At 41.3% G+C, this 24636-nt stretch overlaps 2 long non-coding RNA genes across 5 annotated transcripts in view; one reads left to right on the top strand and one right to left on the bottom strand.

Moving 5' to 3' along the window:
* Positions 1–2607: 2607 nt before the first annotated feature.
* LOC121708528 lies at positions 2608–19459 on the bottom strand. The gene is made up of 3 exons (XR_006031684.1): positions 19339–19459; positions 2739–2839; positions 2608–2654 (listed from the first exon to the last, which is right to left on the bottom strand). It is a non-coding gene; the product is annotated as an uncharacterized LOC121708528 (long non-coding RNA).
* A 302-nt stretch (positions 19460–19761) lies between these two features.
* LOC121708526 overlaps positions 19762–24636 on the top strand; it is a 30423-nt gene continuing 25548 nt past the window's right edge. For all 4 annotated transcript variants that reach the window (XR_006031675.1, XR_006031676.1, XR_006031678.1 and 1 more), the window contains exon 1: positions 19762–20245. This is a non-coding gene — a long non-coding RNA (uncharacterized LOC121708526). The remainder of the gene's footprint in view (positions 20246–24636) is intronic.

Raw genomic sequence — 24636 nt, 5'->3', positions numbered from 1 at the left:
TTTTTCACGTAGATCTCCATTTCTCAACGTCACCGAGTAATGTCGGTATGAACAAAACTGAAACAATCGGTTTTACCTAGCTTGAGTTGCTGCAGCTACAGCGCTACACACTGGGAGCATGAACATGGCTGCCTTAGCTGCTGGCTGCAGCAACTTGAGCTAGGACCAAAGTCCTTTTCAGGCAAGTCCCTCCACTCGGCGGCCATATTGCAACACTTTTTGGGCACTTATCGTGCATCTATTTCGGCAGAAATGCGTGTGCGTAAGGCTTCACGACACCAATCTTGCTCCAGCAGCGAGATCACAACAGATGATTGGCACGATGTCTTCACAGCACACCACATGATTGGCTCAATGTATTTTACAACACACCACATGATTGGCTCAATGTATTCACATGTCAACGTTTTGCCGCGGAAGGGTTGTGATATTTGTAGACAACTGACTAACCCCATGCATTACTAGGGAGGATTTTTTGAGTGGTGTATCTCCTCATTAGAAAGTCTCTGGTAAAACTGGTTGTTCTGGTACCCCCCCCCCCCCCCCCCCCCAAAAAAAAGTAACTAAGTAACTTTTACTTAAAGTACATTTTAAATGAACTACTTTTTACTTTTACTTAAGTACATTTTCAGATCGGTATTTTAACTTGTACTTGAGTAATATTTCATCAAGGTATTGGTACTTTTACTTGAGTACAATATTTTTGTACTTTTTCCACCTCTGCTATTTAGTGATCTAAATCCATTATGTAACTCGTTAATGCTGCGGCTGAACGACAATCTGAAACGCACACTTGGTGTCATTGGATTTCACACACGTGTAAAAGAAATTATGCACAAGCTACGTTTTGCACAAGCTACGTTTGATACTTTTTCTCTATGTCTAAATGTTCACTCCTCCCATGTCTAACTTACATTTTACAATGCAGGGACTGTAACTACAGATATACTATTTATAAATACAGTAATCATGACATTATTTAGGCAGAATAAGTTTGTTGTGGTTTCCAAGCTCATTAATGTTAACGTTAGCGGTCTTCCACTGATAGTCATGGCATTAGCTAGCTTTGATGAGCCATAATTTAGCAATGGATCGTACTGCAAATTGTAAAACATACACTTTCAAAATAACAGGCCGGGGAGAGATGATACGTCTCACTGCTATAACTGTCACGCTATTAAAGAAATACATCTTCAGTCACATTGTCAAAAGTTAAAAGGACAGACAGTCAACTACACTGTAACAACGTAACGTAATTACTAGCTAATTCCGCTTCACTCTCGGCTTATTTAACAGCAGCAAAACTGGACATTGTTTTCACGAATTTTGTCACGCTTATTTGAGTTAAGAGAACTGATGGGGATGTTCTTTTAATTGTTATTCAAGCAATGTATGTCTCGTGACCAACTCACCATGAACACACTTCACCGATGATCTTACTCGCGGATAACTGGTTCCCTCTGCCCGACTCTGGCTGGATCAGCAGGTTGCAGGATGTGTGGCGCGTTATACACGAGTGTTGCCAGCAAGGACGGTGTAGAGTGCCCTCTGGTGGACAAACTATACAACGCCAACACTCATGACATGGTTGAAGGATGTTTCGTCCGTTTTTATTTTATTTTTAAAATATTAATTTATCGGCCATTAACCGATAGTTTGAAAAATGTCATAATAACATTAATCAGTCATGACATTTGTTGTGGTCAAAGTAATCTCAACTTTACAGAATAAAATTTAAATAGAAAGTAGATAAAGTAAAGGTAAAATAAAAAAAGATTCATTTAAGTTGAAGGATTAATTCTAAAAAGTGACAAGTGTGCCATTTAGGAGAGTGAAGATGGTTGAGTTCAGCATCCTGATGGCTTGAGGATAGAAGCTGTCTCTGAATCTACTAGTGCTGTTTCTGATACTCTTATATCTTCTACCAGATGGCAGAGGGGTGAATATATAGTATCATACTTTTTACAATTTTTTATCCATTTTCCATCATCAGAAAGTCCACTCAATTCTTAGAAAAGGTAGCCTCGTGAGACCATCCTGATCTCGCGAGCTTCAGGTTTCCACTCGCAGATCAGTCTGGCATCTTTCCGATCGAGAAAATTTGGAGCAGTTTGGCAAACGAACGACCAATCAGCGTTGGTTTTGAGGCGGGTTTAGGTGTGACGCAGCGAACATCATGACGGCATCCGCAGATGAGATGAGCATAGCTATCACGCAAGTTTTATTCAAATTAGAAAGTATTCCTGGGGAAGCTGTGAAGCTATGAGTCTCAGCCATGCAGCTGGGAGGAATGAACGACACAGACATCCTCCACGGCCAATTCCAGTTCATGATGGAGGAATATACTTTTTCAGAAGTGTAAGGCCTACCGTGAAAACTTGATGGGAATTGTCGTTGATTAGGTTCATGTCACATACAAATGGTTAAAAAAATGTAACGTTAGTTACGTTACCTAACTTAATTGTATGTTAAACAAAGGCATTAGAAGAACACTTCGTTCATCTAATTGGTTGATTTGGCCCGTCGATAACCAACATAGGTGGTGATAGACAGATGGTTTATCCAATCAGCTCACCAGTATTTCCGCCCCTTCCCAAAAGTTCTCCAACGGAAAGTTCCCAGGTGGACATGCAGAGCAAATGCGAAGCATCCATCTGGCGGAGTCAGGTTATAGAAAAGGTGTATTTGTTGTCAATAAGCATACAGGTTTATCTCCCTATGTGACTTCAAAGCATTACCTGGCAGTTGGTGCAATGGGTCCTAGTAAGTGGACTCATGAACTTCTCGTAGAGCTGCTGGTGTCATGAACCTTGAACAGTTTCTTGATGAATTTCGTCATCTGCAAAATGTAATGTCATAAAAGATTCAAATGCAATTTTAATGCAATTGCTACTCAGTTAAATGACTAGATTTAAGTTTAGATAATCAAGTTATTTTTTTCACTCTGTACAAGTAATTTATCAAGGGACACATGTAGTGCAATCAACAAATATGTCAGCTGTTTTGAAATTAGATAGCTTTAGATATCTTAATTGTTTTTCTTGACAAAGTAGCACAACCTATATTTCACAGGGGTGTTGCATTTAAAGAAGCCCTATGCAGGTCTGGTTACTAGCCACTAGCTGGCGAGCTAGCCATCAAGAAACCAAGCTAAACACATACGGGGTCATCCTTATGTTCCCCGGGTCCTATGTTCCCCGCTCGGGGTTAGGGTTAGGATTATGGTTATGGTTAGGGTTTTAAAAAAGGGTCCTATGTTCCCTGGTCCCATACAAAGCGGGGAACATAGGTACGCTCCCAGACCAGCAGATACCCTGACTTTGCTGAATTACTGAAGCTAAGCAGCCTTAGTTAGTACTTGGATAAGAAACCTCCTTGGAAGAGGATGGTTGTCCTATTGCAGTGACAGGGACACTGTACTGCAGGAGATGTATTCCTTTGCATGAATGTTAAATTGAGGTCCTGACTCACCATGGTTGTTAAAGATCCCATGGCACTTATCGCAAAGAATAGGTGGTTCCCTGATTTGCTTTATTTATGTACACATACATAAAGACACACAGATACACACATGCACACAAAAACACACACACACAAAGACACGTAAACGCGCACACACATACATGCACACACATGATACACACAAATACACGCACACACACACACAAAACACATACACAAAAACAACCACACACTCTGTGTTCCTTTCCTACTTTGTTTGTTTTTTGTGTGTTTGTAATTGAGTGTGTACAAACACACAAAAAACAAACAAAGTAGGAAAGGAACACAATTTGACAACTTATTTTTGTGGAAAGAATGTGCTGAACTGGGCGGCGGTCATATTTTGTACCGCTCTGTGGTACATCTAGTTTAAGATATAACAATAAACTTGAAACTTGAATAACCCACAGATATCCTATAAAAGATGCCTGTATTTTACGAGCTTTCTCTCTGTCTTCTGTCTCACTGATAACTACGCTCAACAGGCTCCTTGAGGCTGGAGAGGTCATATCACAGAAGGCTCAACAATTCCAGCAGGCAGCACTGGCCTTTTTGGTCGGAGTTGTGGAGTATGCCATGGATAAACTCCTGTTGAAAGATACTCTCCTGAAGCATGCAAGATTTATTGATGTGCAGCTGAGAACTGAGTGTGGGGTTGAAGATGCCTTATACTGTGCTCTTTTTAAGAATTTAGGAACTCCTTCAGTTAAGGATCAGTTAAAGGATTTTTTGATAATTTGATGTTCGAACTTTGATTTCTGGTGATCTGATTTTAATGTGGTTCTGCTGGTTTTTAGCCTGCTGCCTGGCGGCACGACAGGATGAAGGCAAAACAATTAAGAGATGCGTCAAAAAATACAGACTAAAAAGAGAACTGGAGGCTTTGGGAGTTAACATGGATGAGACTAAAAAGAAAAAAACAAAAAAGAAGACCTAAAAGGAACTACAAAAGCTCCTAATAAAGAAGCTGAAGCAGGTCGAGCAAGGCAAAACTGGACTGGACAAGAGGAATTCACTATGCCCATGGAGATCCCTGAACATGTCCTATCTGCTCTGAATGAACTGGAGGCTTTGGGAGTTAACACTGAAAAGGACGTGGATGAAACTAAAAAGAAAAACAAAAGGAAGACCAAAATAGAACTACAAAGGCTCCTTATAAATGAGCTGAAGCAGGTCGAGCATGGCAAAAGTGTACTGGACAACGAAGCTTACAAGAAGTAATTCACTATGCCCATGGAAATCCCTGAAGATGTCCTAAATGTTCTGGATGATCTGGACACATTCTTGGACAACAAGAGTTGAAAGAATCAGAGAGAAATGAACAAGAAAGAGAGAGTGTTTAGGCCAGAGGTTGGAGACAGGAAGGAGGAGGCCGAGCGGGAGGCCTGTTTCTGAGTGCCACACAGAACCACAAAGGGTCCGTCCCCAGGAAGAGATTTCGGGTGGGAAGACACAGCAGCAGACAGCTGACAAGGACCATCAAAACCATCAATAAAACCCATACCTTGGTAATCATGTTGGTTGCTAGGTATATGCTCAGAATAGCTTATAAAACCTTTAAAAGTATCACTTTATAACACAATTATGCTATTGTATGTTTCTTAAACTGGTCAGTAAGATGTTTTACTTTGCTATTTACTAAAAACACTCTAATAATGATTAAGCAGGACCAGAATATCTAGACAAATTCTGGAGTGGAAGTCAGAAATGATTCTGATTTTCAGAAAAGGGAAGGACCTCCACACAAATGGTTAGTCCACTGAACTCGACTCGACTGGCAAGATTCTAACATTTGTACAAATACCATACAAACATTGTTATTCTCCCTCTGCATATCCACATTTGTTTGTAAGGGAATGACAAATATTTTTCAACAGGATCCCCAGCAAGTTCATCCAGGACTTTTATTAGTCCTGATGTGGAGCTGAGCTACCTTAGGCTGACCGTTGGGCAACTTGTAAAGGAGCATGGTAATCCATGAAAAAAGCGCATGGATTCCGATATTTCCAGATCAGTTTCAGGCCTGAAAAACAATTAAGAGACACAGGCCAACATTGAAGACATTATATTTCTCAAAATTCCTTTCACGGTAAATAGTTTGAAATCATTAATAATTGTCTTTTTTTCAGTTCGGTCAAAAGGTGTTCACGGTTCTCACTACCAGCCTGAGCTGCATCTTCCTTGGTGGCCCGAAGGTGTGATATATATATATATATCACCAAACTGTGGTAAGCATAGGCCCCCCCAAACTAGCTAGAGTTAAACCAGAGTCCTTTTAGGCAAGTCCCTCCACTCGGCGGCCATATTGCAACGCTTTTTGGGCACTCATAGGGCATCCTATTCAGCAGAAATGCGCGTGCGCAAGGCTTCACGACACCAATTATGCTCCAGCTGCGAGTTCACAACACATGATTGGCACGATGTCTTCACAACACAACATATGATTGGCTCAATGTATTCACGTCACACCACATGATTGGCTCAATGTATTCACATGTCGACGTTTTGCCGAGGAAGGGGTGGGATATGTGTAGACACGGCCATATTGGCGTTACAAACTAACCCCATGCATTTCTATGGAGGATTTTCTGAGTGCTGTGTCTCCACATTAGAAAGTCTCTGGTTAAACTTAACATCCTCTCTAGACCTAGCAGCTACGAGTTTGTTGCTAATCGATGACAGGTAACGCCAGCTTGCTTACTTGTGTAGCGGGTACGATGGGGAATGCAGCTTGATGCCCTGCCTTCAGGTGCTAATTGATTAGACCAGGTGGTACAGCGCTTAAATAAAGCCAGCTTACTAGAGGACATGAAAGCGGCCTGTTTGAAATGGTGAATTAGGAAGTTGGTGTGTCGGTGGTGCATAGTGAAGATTGTAAGTTTCTTTTAGACTGTTCAGCTCCTATTTATGCTTAACTCTTGTATTCATGTGTTAGTGCTTGACTTGGCCAACTGTTTGTTTTGTAGCTCAGCCTGGGGTGCGTGACTACGAACCTCAAACGGTGCATGCTGCACAGAAACTTCGCTACGATAGAGAGTACACAGCGACTAGTAGGGCTGGGCGATAAAACGATAGCGATATGTATCGCAATAGACATAATCAATATCAATAAAAAATACGTTCGATAGAACATTCGATAATTAAAAGCAACACACACCTCCTTACGTTGTCCATAAATAAATAGGCTAAATATATCTTGCACTGTAGCTATACACGGGTTTCCCGTTTACCAACAAAACTAGATGCGCGCGCAGCCGTGAGGCAGAAGACGCTTGGTGGCCGTCCACAACGTTATAAACTTAACCTAAATAGTCAGCTGCTGTAAGCCTCAATCGGATTTTTTTTGTATACCCCTGTTGTCTCAATGATAATAACATCTCATTTCAGACTATATTTCAAAGTTTGACATTCATTTGCATTATTAATATAACATCATATTTTGTCATTTTTGGCGAAGACATGCATTCAGTTAGGGATATTGAACATATTTAACATTCTCTAACCATCGTGATTTCGAATTGGTGCAGTTTTCAGCACAAAAACTCATTTTATTCTTTTGCATTGCTCTATGCTGTTCTATGGTGCTTTCTGCCTCTTGGTTGCGCACGCATGTTTTCGTGACGTTGCATAGAAATCCATGTACCAGAGTAGGCGATAGTAGGCCTACCTCAACACAGACTCTCTATCCTTGCTCCGTGCACACACACTCTCTCTCTCTCCCAACATCAGGCGCATCCCTCCTCAGCATGCACGTAATCCAAACATTCACAATCGTGCAAGACGACTGGCTAAATTGCTATTAAATCCGGTTAGCATCATTAGCAAGCTGCACGAATTTGTTCAAAACTGTTGCATTCAAATTGACTGCTAAGTTCTAATCATCTCAATCCTGATGCAAATGGAAAAGTACTTTCCAAGACTCAAGCGGGCCTGTCCCAAGAAGAAAAGGTATTCATTTGAAACTTAAACACACGTGGGTAAACTAGACTATGATAAACTAGCAAATTACTGTAAGCTACTTTGTTTAGCCTAGGCTACAATATTTTCAGGCTTCAACCAGTGCTGCTTTTCATTAGACTTATGTGCACATTTATTTATTTGAGTGTTTTTCATGATTGTGTTGCTATTTCTTTTCCCTGTTTGCTTTGATTGATAACTGAGGTGATTAAAATCAGAGGAAAGTTAAGTTTAAAATAAAAGTGTTTGAATTGAACTTTTCCCCTCTTCTGGTCCTTATCTGAATTTTTTTTTTTTTAAATCAATACTTATCGATATCGACTGATATGAAATACGTATATCGTGATACAGTTTTCAGCGATATCGCCCAGCCCTAGTACATCCACACTGGTTTTAAGAATGTAAGTTACTAGCTCCCTTTTCCCCGGTTGATACGAAGCCTAGTACTTATAGGTCTGACTCTTTCCTGTTTGTCATTGTTCAGACAGAAGCTACGCCGACATCGGAGAGTGTATACAGCTTGTTTACTATCCATACTGGTTCAATCACTGAACCACAAACGATGATTTTATGTTATGGACATTTTAAGACTAATAATAAAATATGTTCGCAATGGATGCAGGCCTATTTATTAAATTCAAGGTTCAAATAAAAAAAATGATTGCCATTGGTTAATGTTTTCAATAAAAAGCAACCTATCTACAATGAACAGAGAAAGAGTTAGATACAGTATGGTGGGGAAGTAACGTAAAAAAAGGGCACCAAGCTTCTCGTCAGAGGAACTTGAAGTTTTGCTGGATGAGGTGAGCTTGCACAAGGTGACACCGTTTTCCAGCTTTCGGAATAACTTGTGCAACAGCAACAAAAAAGAGCTATGGAGCGACATGGACTACACAGCGTTTTTGATTCAATACAAGGACACGTTGGATCGCTGCCATAGGCCTAGTTACCACCATGCTTACCCATTTATAGATCTTAGCCATTTAGAGGCAAATTCTTTGCCAGCTTTTAATTATCAAAAGTGATTGCCAATTTGAACGCTTTAATGACATTACTAAATAGCCTAGGCTAATTACCACCATATTAGTTCTGATACCAAATAAAGTAAACTTAATAAATAGGCCTGCATCCATTGCGAACATATTTTATTATTAGTCTTAAAATGTCCATAACATAAAATCATCGTTGAGCCACAACATTGTCAACATACTGTCGGCCTACCATAGTTTGACTTGTACTGAGCTGCGGTGATTTCTAAAGACTGCTGCACAGTGGCGGCGACTAGCGTCTTGAGAGCTCAAACAGCGCTAAGAGAGAGCTTAAGAATGGTCCAGACCAACCTTATGAACGTGTGACTTACAGAAGATATACTTAGCGTACGAACGTGTCGGGAATCGTGCCATAACGTTAAGAGAGAGGTTAAGGAATAGGTTAAGAACTACTTAGCGATAAGAACCTTTTGGGGAACTGGCCCCATACTGGTTCAATCACGTTAAAACTAAAGCGAGTGCATACAGCTTGTATCTCATCCAAGTACGTAGCAATACAAATTGTTGCTTTTAAAATCAGGCATCTGACTTTCCTCCTATATGCCATTGTTTCTATAGTTAGCGACTAGAGCATCTGCAGCTCACGGTAACCAGGTGACTGCAGTTTCCCATCTAAAGTGAGGTATGCCTCAATTTTGGCGTGAATATCTATAGCTTACGCCACTACAGTATTTAACCTGGCAAAGCATTATATTGTATCGATGCTTTTGATTGCAGGAGGACTGCCTTCGTCGGTTCAGCCAGCCACTGTTTTTCCTGAGCTTGGAACTGTTTCATTGTTTACTTGTGTACGTTGTGTATCCTATGTGACGGAATCTAGCCTGTCTGCGTCACGACTGTCTTGTGCTGCGCCATCAGTGGAGGCCAGCCTGTCATAGTTTTACCGTCTATAATATCCGTTTGTCTCTGAGTGTGTGTCTGTTTAATGTCGGTCTATATTTGTTTTCATGTTGTCTTGGCTTAGGGCAGTGTGCAATATTCCCTATATAAACAATAATTTGTTTGCGGTGTCTATTTGAGTGTGGTGTCTGAAACCCAGTGTAACCTTATCGGTGTATGTTTGTGCACTGTCCATATAGTGTGAAGTGTTGTGGTGTATTCACTCATTCTTCGAGATTGTGTGCTGTAATTTATGCGGAACATTGTTTGTTGCCCTGGTGCCAAAATTTGTTATTTGTTTAATGTGTGTCTGTCTGTTATCTGTTAATAAAAGTATATTTTCTTATAACATCAGCTCCAATACTGTTCCTTCATTGGGCAGCCTGCATACAGATTGGTAAAGTGTAGATTCTCTGGTTAGTGTGCATAAAGACCCTGTTGGTCACACTTGATTACTAGCCGATATACTTCTTTACTTGGTTGCTAGGTTACGGGTACGCAAGCGAGTACACCGCTCTGTCTAGCATCTTGTTTTTGTTTGATTATATATATTTTTCATTATTTTATGTAATGTTACGTTTAATTTTTGTATCTACTTGGATAGTGAAAGCTTTTAACTACATGTTATTTTTGATTGTTTTTTGTTTTAGTCTTGTCATTTTTTCCCCGTCTAACATCACTTGGCTGACAATATAACGTTAGCTATCCAATTGGGCTGAAGAGCAAGTCATCACTGGCATTGGTGCTACTGAAAGACAGCCTTCCATCCGGCAGTAAACTGATGCACAAGCTGCACCACCAAGGCCTGGCTAGGTGCTGTACGGTCAATCTCACTTACTCTGTGAGCAGGGCCGGCGGAAGGCATGGGCATTCTGGGTAATTGCCCTGGGTGACAAACTACCAGGAGCGCCACAGCGCAGCGAGCTATAGGCTACAACATTAAAAACACATTGATTGTCAAATAATGACAGACGTTTTAAATGCGGGAGCAGTAAGTAATTAATTTTCAGTGATATCGGTTAAATAACAGTCATGAATGAGAGAGACGTTCAAAGCATAGTGCTGCAGAATACAGAAAAGTGCACAGGTTGAACAACTTTTCTCCCGCGTATGGGTGCTGATCTTCATCCTGAATCGTCAGGTTGCTAGCAGTGGAACGTAGCAGAGGGACGACAATGTAATAAGGCAGGGCCGTAGTCACCATAGACATTGAGGGGGACGTGTCCCCCCCCAATATACGGACATAGAAAAATAAAGAAAAAAACGCTACAGGAAACCAACAAGCACCACCATCTGAAATGTAATCAAACGTAAATAAATTAGTGACCTAGTGATGGTTCCAGAGTAGCCTACACCCCTGAGTGGTTTGACCTGGTGGTTTTCCATTTTTCTAGGGTGACCTGATTGTATCCTCTTTTTGGTTTGTGAAAACACTGCCTCAAAAGGCTATTTTGAACTAATTTGTGAACGACAGAGAGAAACGCAATGCAAATTCGCTGTAAACACGTTTGAGGCTCTAGAATAACAAAATTCTGGACGATTTTTATGCCCTCAAAGAGGGCATGTCCTGGAAAAAGAGCACATCTGGTCACCCTAGTTTTTTGTTAGTGGCGTGCGCTATCAAAAGCTTCCATTTACTGCACCCTGCTCCGCTTTAACCCTCTCTGACTCTACTGCGGTGAGGTAGGGCTGGCAACAATATCTCAAAAGCTACCGGTACAATTCTCACAAAACTTGTTGGAAAATTGTAGCACAGACTCAAAGGGAACTTTGAAACATTTTCCATATTGTAACCTATTCTCGCAATGATAGCGAAAGTGAAATGTTTTATTTTAAATGATGAATTTGTGCAAGCCTGTGCCATTCATTTCTTTCTAGCTAGTACTAATGCCAAGAATTACCCTCTTTATAGGCCTCTTATAAATGGTTGTTGCATCTTGCATATTATTTAGATGCGCACTGAATCGCGCATCCATGCAGGCAAAACATAAGAATCAAACGTGGCGACGGCACACAAGTTGGAAAAAAACGTTTACAATGCACTCGCGGTGATAGACAGAAGTCATCATTTAAAGGGGCATTTTTTTTTAACAAATCTCCCGTGGTAGAATGCCTTAGGAGCCCTCTATCTGGAGGGGGAGGGGGGGTATCTGTGCCCAGGGGTTCATAATCCATCCATGCCATGCCTATGTCCGTCAAAAGTTTGGAATACCCTAATTGACTGACTTAACTAACGACTTGTTTGTGATTTTTAATAATACTTTTGCATGGTAGGAAATGTATTGAAATTCTGTTTGGAGGTTCCTCAGACCCCACCACAGATTTGGTCCCCCCCCATGTTGACATCATGACTACGGCCTTGTAATAAGGTAAAATCTGAATCTCACCATGTCACCGAATCAGGGGAGCAATGAGCTTGTTTCCCCGCAATAAGATGGTCCTATCGTGGGGTGATTATGAGACAGCGACACTCAAAGTACGTTCCTAATGTCACGTTTAAATGCACAACACACCTAACATATGGCAACATCATATTAAATAGGTAGTTCGATTTCTGTATAATAGCCTGTAATAATAATATGTTTATGTTACGTGAAAAACCTGATTGCTTAATTGTAGGCTACCATTTTTTCCATGAGGCCTGGTTGCAATTGTCCCACAACATTTTTTTTTTTTTCCTTGCTTATTTCCAGCGCTACTGGACCGCAACGTTGAGCTACCCCACATTGAAACTAGCCCCGATCTGCACCCTGCAGCCAGGGGCTTCTGCGAAGGTAGCATACAGTCGAAAGTGGCACACAGTCTATGAACATGGGGGCGACATATTCCTATTTCGCCCAGGGCGCAGGATTTCCTTCCGCCGGCCCTGTCTGTGAGGGATCCGCCGCGGTGCAATGGGTCCGCCCATCGAGTTCCTGCTTAGCTGCCATGCTAATGTTGCTGTTAGCTGCCTGGACTGGGAGTTTGCTGGGGAACTCTGAACTAACGGTGCATAGAGATCGCTTGTGGCTTCAGACTGCACTGCCTTCCAGAGCTATCCAGATGACCAGCAATGCTACCGGTATCTTGTGTTGCTGGCGGAGATCCAGTACATGGGCTGCTGTTCTGCGGCCTGGCTTTTCGCAGTCTGCCTGGAGGGGAGCGTACCTATGTTCCCCGGGTCCTAGGTTCCCCGCTTTGTATGGGACCGGGGAACATAAGGACCCTTTTTTAAAACCCTAACCATAATCCTAACCCTGAGCGGGGAACATAGGGATGACCCCGCCTGGAGAGACTGCGGGGGGCGGCTAACCTGTGCTGTGCTCTAACTTATTGACAGTTCAAGAGCACCATATGTTTTATGTTGTGTGTTTTTCACATAACGAGTCATCATCACTGCCCAATTATTTGTTTACCGTTTGTCTTGATTTTACTTTTTTATTTATTTTGTATTTATTTTATTCATTTTTTTTTTTTTTTACATTTTATTATTTATTCATTTGTATGTTGTATGTCTTGGTGTCACAGGTACGCTGGCGACTACGCTGCTCTGTCAAATCGTGTATTTTTTTCATACAAATCGTGTATTTTTCGTTCATAGTCTAACTGTGTGCTTTCTGCTCTGGCTCATGACTATAGGCTCCAATGATTACAGTATTCCAATTAAAGAGACTCAGCGATAGGTTCGCTATCCATCTGGAAACGATTATTTGCCTTCACTCTGGCTTTGTGCTCACTTTTTTGACGGTGGGAAGTCTACTATGGCTTGCCACTCTAAGATGTTGATATTGTTCTCTAACCATTTCTTGCCTTGTTTGGCTGTATGTTTTGTGTGGTTTTTAATGGTCAAATGCCGCCTATTGGGGCAGGTCTCTCAGCACACTACCTGATCTTTTCCTCCAGAATCTTAATGTAGCCTCTTGTTTTAGTGTTACCGTTTACTTTACTACGAGCCTGGGACCGCTGGAGTTTGAAGGAGATAGCCTCCCGGCCCTCAGGAAACATCTCCATGTACTCCCTAAAAGCCTCCTTGTTGGCCCTGTTGCTCATGGAGTCTTTTACCTCACTGTGCTCCAGGATCATCGATGCCACGAGGTATCCTCCATACCCCAGAGCATTCTCCACCACCCACCTGAAGGTTTTGCCCCTGAAGAGGCCAAACTGTAACTGGTGCAGACCTAGCACAGATATTCTATTTTCTGGATCAATAGCCATTGAAGATGCTGCTTTTCTGGAAGCCGCCAACACATCATCAGGGGGAAGAGGACGAGACTACTGTCTGTCCTTGCTCTCCCTCTTCACTCTCATGGCGTCATATGAATCATTTAAAATGATGCTGCCATCAGTTCTCGCGAAATTGTTGTTCCATCTGTCAGTGAATAAAAAAGACTAATGTTATCTCTTCATATGTTGTCTTATCGTTAAGGCTGACAACATGATAACGTGTAGTAGCCCAATATTGATATCAAATCCCGTCACCTCGACCTAACTATGTTGTGTTTTCATTTTCATTTCAATTTAAAAGGTTGACAGACACGATAAAGTTAGCCTACCTTTAACGCTACAATGTTAATCAACCCCAGTTACCTCAGGCTATCAAGTAACAAGTTGACGGTTGGGGGGAGGGGGAATAACCATTTACAGTGTCAGAATAAAATGACACTGTGCTGAGACAGACTCCAATACACATACCAATAATTACATTGAATAAAAATTAAATATAGTCTTCCGATAAGGTTAGATAACAATGTTAACGTAAAGGAGAAGTTCGGTGTGATTTTGACCTAAAGTGTGTTGAAACATGATACCGAGTGTGAACTTTTGTCTCATAGCTCATCTCGGCTTGTCCCCTGCACTCCGAAATCTGGCGCTAGTTAGCCGATGCTACCAGTTAGCAAATGCAATTCCAGTTGCAGCAACTGGAATCCATGCATTTCATTGTACATTTTTTTGTAATCTGATCCTGATCATACCTGTTCATTCGTACTCGCCACTCGACTTATCGTGACTAAATTCAAGATGGCGGCGAACGGTAAACTTCCTGAAGGTACTGTCTGTATAAATCGTCTTGTAAAATTGATTTTTCAAAGTTATCAATGTCTTGTTTTAAATGTCCGGGCCCTCGGCAGTTTACCAATGAAGTGTGGAGCTACTTTGAGCCTCGTAAATGGTGTAAAACGGTGATTTATGTGCATGGCTAGGCCGATGCCCGAGGCACCCCCTTTGAAAACCTGTTGATGGCATCGGCAGATTTAGGAGTGCAGGGGACAAGCCAAGATGATCTATGAGACATACGTTCACACTCCGTATCATGTTTCAACACACTTTAGATCAATATCACACCGGAATTCTCCTTTAAGTTCATGTGACATGGTGACACGGTGGTAAGTCCCTCCCGGCTGCCAGAAGTCAGACAGGATTTCTAACCAGTATGCATTGTGTTCAACCCAGCATGCATCACATCAAGTCAGATCTGAATCAAGTCGAACAAGCCTATTATTATTGTTCTTTAGCACATGCGGGTCAGTTCGAAACCGCAAACAGTTCACACTGGAATCTGATATAGGCCACATTTTAAAAGGTAATGTGAACAGCCAAACAACTTGTCCGTAAGGTCTGGTTAGACATCCAATTATCCATGGCATGTCGCAGCAGAGAGGGAAACCGGGAGTTCACTCCGCAGTCATTCACCATCAAGGTTGACGAAAATGGTCAAGAGTACGCAGTGTTTCCCATACATTGACTAATCTGTGGCGGGGCGCCACGGAATAAAAATCGGCCGCCACAGATGAATATTCTATGTTATATTTAATTTAAATTAAATTAAAGGTCAAATCCTTGCATTGCCATTGAGCTGCACGCAGCCTTTCCTTGCCCCGCCCCGCTCTCTCTCGTAGCCCGCTGCCCCTCCTCTGCATGTGCATTTATAGTGCAGGGCGATATGTAGCAAAAAAAGGTGTTTGGAACATTTCATATAGATTTTTGCAAATTATGTTTTTTCACTTCTTCAGACCCTATAGTTTGCAAAACTACCTGTTTCCAATTTTTTCCCGGACTGCACAGGTCCAAAATCCAAGATGGCGGATATATCACCAAAAATCGCAAATAATCGCCTTTTTAAACGTTTTAAATGGATATATGTTAGGTATCATTATATACATACATTTTCTAATAAAATTGAATGACTTGAGGTAATAAATATGACCATGGGTGACATGAGATGTCATGATTATCAACCAGTGATGGGTGTAACCACCAATATACTATTTATTGGCATACCCGGAAAAACACATTGACTGATTTAAAAGTTTCCTTCACATAATCTAATAATCATTTGAATTAAAGTAATGTTCTGCACTCACCCCAATAGATTAGAGTAGATTAGATTCAACTTTATTGCCATTGCAGAGTACAAGTATGAAGACAACGAAATGTGGCTTGCGTCTAACCAGAAGTGCAAAAAAGGAGAAAAGTGCAATGTGATATACAAAGCAGTGTTTCCCATACATTGACTTACTTGTGGCGGCCCACCACAATATCAATTTTGACCACCACACAATGATTTGCCATGTTGTACTATTTAAATTGGATGAAATCCTTTCATTGTAGAGCTATAGGTACCTTTGCAAAGCCTTTCCTTGTCTCTCTCTCTCTCTCAACGAACCTGCCCCTCCTCTGCATGCACGTTTAAAGAAAACATTTGTGTAAGGATTGTTGTTGGCATAAAAGATGACTGGTTAAATCGTGATTAAATCAGGTTAGCATCATAAACATGCTGCACAAAACTGTTGCAACCCCCACCATCACAAATATAACTGAATTCTGTGGGAAACACTGCAAAGTATAGACAGGTGGTGCATAGACAGGTCAAGAAATATAATGCAGTGTAGACAGTAGTATACAGTTGATTTGTATAAAGTAGAGAGGTTTAGAGTAATATAAATATGTGCAGTGTATTAACAGTTACCTTATAAGAGCAGAATAAATATGGCTATGTAATGTGAACAATGTATGAACAACATACATTTAGGGGGGGGGTCTGCCTCCTTGTTGTCCCTGTCAAGGTTGCCATGGTCATGGACACCTCAACAGGCAAGGAGGCATTGACTTCAGCTGCAGGAAAGAAGCTTCCTCTGAACCTGCTGTGCGCCTTATGCAAGCATCGCTTGCCCTGGATGGCCTCAATGGAGGGGAGTGAGGAATGCGTTGGGCAGTTTTCACCACCCTCTGCAGCGCTTTTCGGTTGTGGGCAGAGCAGTTGCCATACCAAACTGTGACACAGTTGGTAAGGATACGCTTGATGGTGCAGGGGTAGAAGTTCACCAGGATCTGAGGAGGCCGGTGGACCTTCTTTAGCCTCCTCAGATAGAAGAGATGCTGGTAAACCTTCTTGATCAGGGTAGAGGTGTTGAAGGTCCAAGAGATGTGGACACCCAGAAATCTGAAGCTGGTGATACACTCCACTTCAGTCCCATTGATGAGAATGGGTGTGTGTGCTAGCTTTAGACTTCCTGAAGTCCACAATGAGCTCTTTGGTCTTAAATAATTCTGTTAACAGGACTTGCAGGAAATTGTGGGAACATATGAATTTGTTGATTATATGCAAGCGTAATGCTGCCCACTACAGTCTGCCTTCATCCATGAATTGTGACTGGTTTCAGAAACAGCAAACTTCGCTCAGGACAATCACATAGAGTCGGTGGACCTATCGGGTATCCTATTGTATCCTATCCTATCAGGAAATTGAAAGTCAACCGTTTGTCCCGCCATTTACCGTTTATCCCGTGGGAAAGGAAAGGTTTCTGTTTCAAGTCAATCAAGTCATTAACACACTTTGTAGGCTTGTAGTAGGTCCTCATCCATCTCCAGACGTGTTAGCTGGATGTGAGAAATTTGTGTGTCAGCTCCTCAAAACATGGTTTTCAAACAGCTAAAGCCGTTTGGTGGAACATGTTTAATACTCTAAAACCCAACCAGGGAGTGGAAAAACTAGGGAAATCCCATCCCTATGATTGCCCTACCATCGCCTATTGCTGTCCCCATGCTCGGATTCCTGCCCGCGCAGCCTAGCGACCCCTTGAACTTAACACTAAATAGGATTCATGCATTATCATACTGGTTATGTAACTATCCAACCACTTTGTAACATATACCTCAGGTGGCTCTAAATACCATGTTCTATTCTCTGTATATAGACCTTACTGTCCTGTAACTGACCCCAGGCAGATGGGTCAGGCCCTTGAGTCGTGGATCTGCTTGAGGTTTCATCCTATATGTTTCTCCCATTCTTGGGAGTTTTTCCTTGGCCCTGTTACTCATGGGCTCTGTCTGAATGTTTAACACTCTGTAAAGCGCCATGAGACATGTGTAATGTTTTGACGCTCTATAACTGAAATTAAATTTAAATTCTAAAAGCACACAGGCAAGCAAATGTTTGGGCACATGATACTGTGCCTGCTCCAAAGATTCTTGACTCACTATCACTGGGATGGAGACAAATTGTTGAGGGGCAATGGGCTCCTGTTCTGTCAAAACTTCCACCAGCACCAGAGGCTGTTGTGGAACTTGTGAAGTCTTGTCTTGCCAGCCAATGCAGTATAAGGTGTTCTTGCAAGAGTAACAACTTACCATTCACGCAACTTTGCAGGTGTGAAGGCTCTGAGGAGATGTACACCAATATTAAAAAGACAGTGACAGTGGTGAGGATAAATACTTGAGTGACAATGACAATGTTTTGTTGAACTCTTCAATAATGAAACAGATGCAGATTTTTTTTTATCTTTTTTTTCATTTTTTCTCCAAATTGTTTGGCAAATGATGCAATACATCTTTTGAAAATAGTCTGTATCTCACTTGTCTACCTTATTAGGTGTATATTTATCAAAAAGTTGACCACTTTAAGCCTTTATATTATTTATCCGCATATATTGTCCGCCATCTTGAATTTTGGCACTGAAAATGAAGAGAAAAATTGGAAACAGGTTGTTTTGTATTCAGTGGGGTCCTAGCAAGTAAAAAAACACCAGTTGCAAAAATCTATATGAATCATTCCTAAAATAACACAATTCCCCATACTATTAACAAAATATTCACGATTGTTGTTGCCACATAGAAGCATTGCATAGAAGACGTCTGGCTAAATTGCTATTAAATCCGCTTAGCATCGTGACCATGCTGCGCAAATTTGTTCAAAACTGCTGCATTGAAGTGAACTCTAAGGTCTTATCACAGCATAGTAGGCTACATTGAAGAGACTAAACTAAGTTAAGTTATGAAATCAAGCAGTATCTCAAAGCTAACGTTAGAATACTGTTTGGATGTCGAATTTAGTATGCTTAGCCTACTTCTAAGCTGCTTGTCAATTTCGTTGAAGGGCTCATTTTATTGACTGCAAAATCCCGATGTAAATGGAAAAGTGTTTTCCAAAATTCAAAAGTGCTTGTCCCAAGGAGAAGTACGAACCTTTATTTTAACTATGTAGAAGACGTTATGAATTGCATCCACACATCAGCAGCCTTTCAACTGTGTTACCCCCCTTGTTGTCAAAGTCAGCTACCGCCACAAATTGAATCCAATTCTGTGGGAAACACTGGTACGTCACCTTTGCATACAACCCCGACACCAAAAATAACAAGGATCTGTGTGATCCACAAAGAGCGCTCCTGCAAGGATTCATGTAGGCTATGCTACAGAGGATCTATTATGTCTGGTGTGGAGTTTAAAAATATATATATTTAAAAGTGTCCAGCAGATGCCACGGCCTTCTATCTGCACCCTAAGCGGTTTCCACAATCCACAACTCACGATGTACAGTTTGGTACACCAGAGAGCCCTTGGAGGACCATTACCTCGGCAACATGCTGAAAACAATCTCCAAAGAGGTAAGAAATGATAATCATGGATGCCCGTTTAAAACGTCCAACATTAACCTAGCCTGCAGCGTCATTTTTAACACTTGTAACCCGTTAATTACCTTAGGTGGGGCTTCCTCCATACACAAATCACTGTCCATCATCTATCCAAGGCGGGCCTAGAAAGCCGACATATCATGGCAGTCACTGGGCATTGTTGTGAGACCAGCCTTCGGACCTACTATACACCAAAGATGTGTGCGAATAAGAGTTGGGCACCGAAACCCGGTTCTAATAGAGCTGATACTGTAAGTCCCGCCCATCCGCTAAACCCCCAGTGGACCTCTAGATTGATAAATCGTCAATGCAAGTGAATGTGAGAAAATTATTATTTTCGGGTCCCGTTTGAATTGTGCCATGAATGTGAACATATGTTGTCTGTTAATTTTTTATATAATTTTTCATGTTACGAGTTTGACAGTATATTGTATGATTCTTCGGCTAGCAGTTGTGGAAAAGACATAATGAGAAAGACTACATGTCGCTAATCGCTAACATTAGCTAAGATGCTAGTTTTTGTAACGGCAGGAATAAACACATGGTAACAAAAATATTCGAAACATGTCTAGCTTCCCTTAACACATTAATACAGTGTAATTGTGAAGTTGTATGGTTCACTGTGTTCAAAATCTTAATAACCCTCTTCATCTCGACCATCTGATGGTTGTTATGGGAAACTAGTTAGCTGTTGTCTAGGGGAAAGTTGTAGTTCACAAAGTGCTCTCACACAAAGTCTAAACGCATCAAACTTCTGCCCGCTAAATTGTAGCATTCTTTACACGGAAATTTATATTAAAAATTCAGACAACATATGTTGACATTCATGGCAAAATTCAAACGGGACCAGAAAATAATTATTTTCTCACTTGCATTAACGGTCACATGACAATTCAGCTCACATTACACGCCGTTGGACTGGAGCAACGCGAGCTGTTTTCCCAAGATGGCGCCAGACTGTATATGTAAACGGTACTGTTTCTAAACTATCTTTTTAATAAACTGTCTGTACACTTGCAAAGTTTTCAATGCTTCTGTAGGGCCCCTCATTATGCTACCATGGAAGTGTGATGCTATTTTGAGCCTTGTTAGTGGTATAGAAATAGCAATTTATTTTTACATGTGCCCTGAAGACTAGCGTTATAAGCTAATTAGCGGTTTGTGGTAAAACTTGTCACGTTCGATTAGCATGAAAACATATCCCAGAGAACAGGCAAACTCGGTACACATGTTATTAACCCCTAGGTCCATTTTGCACCGGAATTGTCCTTTAAAGCAGAGGGGTGCACCACATAGGCTAGAGCAGTGGTTTTCAAAGTGGGGGCTGCGAGGGGATGCCAGGGGGGCCTCAAGTTGGAGGAAAAAATAAAAGCAAGAAATAAATACATTTGAAACATTTAAAATATACTATGAGGGTTGTTATACAATGCCATTATAATAATGTGACGCATATCTGAATAGTGTTGTCACGATACCAAAATTATGACTTCGATACGATACCTGCCATAAATATCACGATGCTCGATACTGAAACGATACTACGGCGAAATCCTAAGATATCTGGAAAAGAAAGGACTCATACCTCCTCCAAGCGTATTGAGTCATTTGTGTTGAATTTGGTGCACTTTTGTAGTGTGCAGGTCAATTCTGGGTTCTAAACTTCCTACATAATTATTTTTATAGTCAGTAAAATAGTAGGCCTACTTTGTGTGATTAAGTCCTTTATTTTTTGTTATAGCTCATTTACATTGTGTTGTGTTTTGCCAATTAAGTAGCTTTAAATAGCCAAACTAGGCTAGATCAGTGTTGAAATTTGCATGCACATCACTGAATGCTATGCAGAGGCTCCTAATCTTTAGGCCATCTGATGTACAGTATAGGCTTCCCTAGGCCATCCCGTGTTCATGGGATTTCTTTGACAGTTGCAAAGGGAAAAATGTGAGGATAGTCTTCTTTGCGCCCAGTGTACAAGTACGACGTTCCAACCACTCAGGTCTTTGTGAGATAGGCCTACACCATTACCTGTTACAATATGTCTGTGTGCATTCCTACGTCTATTTCTTTGATAACATGATTTGCTACCACGTAACAATAAGCCGCTATTATTATTAGGACTCGACACGCTTTGGTGGTATTATATGCTGTGGGCTTTAATTAGCGCATTTCGGGTAGCCTATCCTACATCTGGGCAATACTTATTAAACAAATTGCAGTCTACATGCCATGACAAATATTACCAGTAGTACTGACCGAACATGAAATAGATTGTTTACAAGTTCTGGCAATGTTATTCTGGCGCGAACATTGCGCTTTCATCACGTTAGCACCCTATGATTACAGCTAGTTATGTCTCGTCAAAATTCATTGATGAAGGAAGGTTCGCTTTATCCCAGAGTACCATACTCGTTACACTTAGGCTAGACTAAAACAGAAGAGAAGAACTTGGCACTAACCATGTAGTCGTGTTTTCTATAGCATATTCGTTAACCTGTCGTTCTTTGAACAAAAATGTTGGGATATGTCTGCGAGGTGTTTAGCCAAGTTCCACGTAGCCTACTGCTTTTAAATGACTTTGAAACATATTTCACAAACGGGCCTCTGTGTATCTGATGGCTTGCCTTCACTATTCGCGATGTATCCGAAATAGTTGCAGATTTCACTTCACCTTTTGTTTTATCCACAAGGCCGAGGACGGTCGGCAAAGAACTACTGTATGTTGACGTTGGCTGCGCACTCACTCACTCAGAGCTGCCTGCTTGACACGCCCACTTGCCTAGATGCGTGCAAGGAGCAGTGAGAGCAGCAGTTCACACAGACACAGAACGTTAATTTTAATAAAGTATCAATTCTAAAAACGTCGGAAATCGTATCGTTTTTTGCATGAAGGCATCGTGATACCTTTTTAGTATCGATACACCGTGCAACACTATATCTGAACATATTTCCCATGATAATGACTGGGAATAATAGTAGAGTGATGGCTCTCATATACTGTAGCAAAAAAGCCCCAAATAACATTTTTACACATTGTATGCTCCATCGCGATGTGGTTGTGGCTAAAATAATTATTAGGATTAGCTTAATGTATTTTTTCATTTGTCGTAGTATTGTCGATGGGTTTAATTAATAAAACATCAAGAACCTAGTGGTATTTGGGGGGCCTTGTCGTATAAAAGTTTGGGAACCCCTGGGCTAGAGGACAGAGTTTGACAGCTCGCCTATCCCATGCCATGTAGCCTACTTTAAAGCAATATCACTCTTCAAACTCTTCAAAATCTAGTAGTAACTACACACAAGCAAATAAAGGCTATGAAACAACATCAACAGCATAGTTTATGCAATAACCTTGCTAATGCGCTAAATGGCATCTATTTGAAATGTTATCAGCAAAGTTATCATATCTCTGCATTGATATTGATAGTTAATTGAACAGTGCAATTTCATGTTCAAATGTCTTATCAATCAAAAAAAGCAATTCATGCTTTAGACCATTTCATTGCAAAAACAAAGTACCGATACAGGCACCATTTTAAAACTCGATTTAGCACCGGTATCGGATAAAACGCAAACAATACCCAACCCTAGTGTGAATTGTTCAACACTTGGGATGTTACTGCTGCCACATATTCATGTGCCAGATTTCCGTCAGTTATCTGATATGAGTTTGCACATGTGTGAGGCCATGGACAACAACGGTGCTGTTTCTGGATGAGTATGCAGGCTGGGAACTGCATTGAAATAATATTTGAAAATATATTGTGATAACCTGCGAGTTGTGTGTGATAATTGTGTTCTGTTACTGGTCAGTTCTTAAATTGTTGTGTGCCTTTTAGGGGAATTGGGGGGTGGCGTTTAGGGGTGTGCGCGGGTGCGTGTGTGGTGGGTTCGAGAGAGTTGGTTGTGAATGCCTTGTTGCATGCGTGAGTTGTGGCTAAAACAGCAACTTGCTTTGTTATACAGAGTTTACTTGACTTCAATAAAGTACGGGAAGTTTCCCTCGAATGTGACAAGAGTGTCCGGAGTATCACATTGGTGTCAGAAGCTCGAGATTAGACCCCGCTCCGATTGGCTGTTTCTGGCTACTGAGAGGGAATTATGGATAGCTACATGGGTGCCCGTTCCAAGGTGAAGAGTGAGAGTGAAGATGATCTGCCTGAGCTCCCTGGCCTGTCGTCCTGGACTGATGGAAATTTTGGAACTTTGCGGCACGGTGCCACTGTTTCGCGCCACTGGGAGTCTGAGAGGGCTTCGGCTGGACAAGTTTGCAGGAAAGTGTGCGAGAACGCGTGTTCAACATGGGTACGCAGCACCATTTAGCAGAGTGTAACAGTGTATGCTAGATTTCTGGGCGTCAAGTAATATTGATATATTCAAAAAACAGAGGCCAGAAAGGCCTTCAGTATTCGGAAGGACACATTCACAATGTCTGCTGTTATCAACGAGGTGGAACACCACAAATTGAGGACAAACCAATCTGGTGTTACGGATCTTAATGGGATGCATGTTAACTGGGGATAAACAATTAGCACGTTATCACAAGCAGGTAGTTTACCTTATTTGCTGCAGATGTGACTGATTCAATAAACAGGTCTGTGCAAACATATGGTGTTGACGTGTCCATAACAAAATCTAACCATACCGAGGATTAATTAAAGACTGGTCCAAGTGCTGCAGATCCAAGTTCCCACGCAACTTGGGAGAGTGGCTAGCCTGTTAAGCAGCTCATGTTGGGGAGGTGGAGAGATAGCTTCGCTTCGGTAGGCCGATAGCCTACTTATTATTTTGAATGGCTGCTTTAGAAGGAAGAGTTCAAATAAACATGATACAAATGTAGGCTATTGAAAAGAAACCACTAGATCTACCCGAGTTTACCCATACAACGCACGACATATCTGCAGTTTGCAGACGTGATTTGTCTTGCACAAGACTTCATCAGTGCCCGCTTATGCTATACTTAATTTAAATGTGGGCAATGTAGTAGGCCTAATATTGGCGATTTCGAGACTGCATAACCTATACAGCAAGGTTTTCAATCGGCACATGATTTGATCTTTAGAAGACATTGGCTATCTCTCGTTCAGCCATCAATGATGCATCGCAGTAGTCTATTCCGTTTGTTGAAAAAAATGGTCATTAGCTTATTTCTGTGAACAGTCTTCTATCCCAAGTTAAACATGGCAAGGTAGCCTATGCCTAAAAGCTGAAAGTATTCTTATTGTGTGTAAGGCGATACGTGATTGAAGGTGTAGCCTATTTGCGCGTACTTTCAATTGTATGAGTGCGAGTTCAGTTCCTGCAAGGTAGGTATAATTTTTTGCGTAGGCTTATGTTGTCGTTTCAACAGTGGAAACCAGGTTTGGTTA

This window comes from Alosa sapidissima, chromosome 5 (genome assembly GCF_018492685.1).
Source record: "Alosa sapidissima isolate fAloSap1 chromosome 5, fAloSap1.pri, whole genome shotgun sequence".
Classification (NCBI taxonomy): Eukaryota; Metazoa; Chordata; class Actinopteri; order Clupeiformes; family Clupeidae; genus Alosa; species Alosa sapidissima.
The sequence above is the reverse complement of the archived record's forward strand: the minus strand, read 5'-3'. Positions and strand labels throughout refer to the sequence as shown.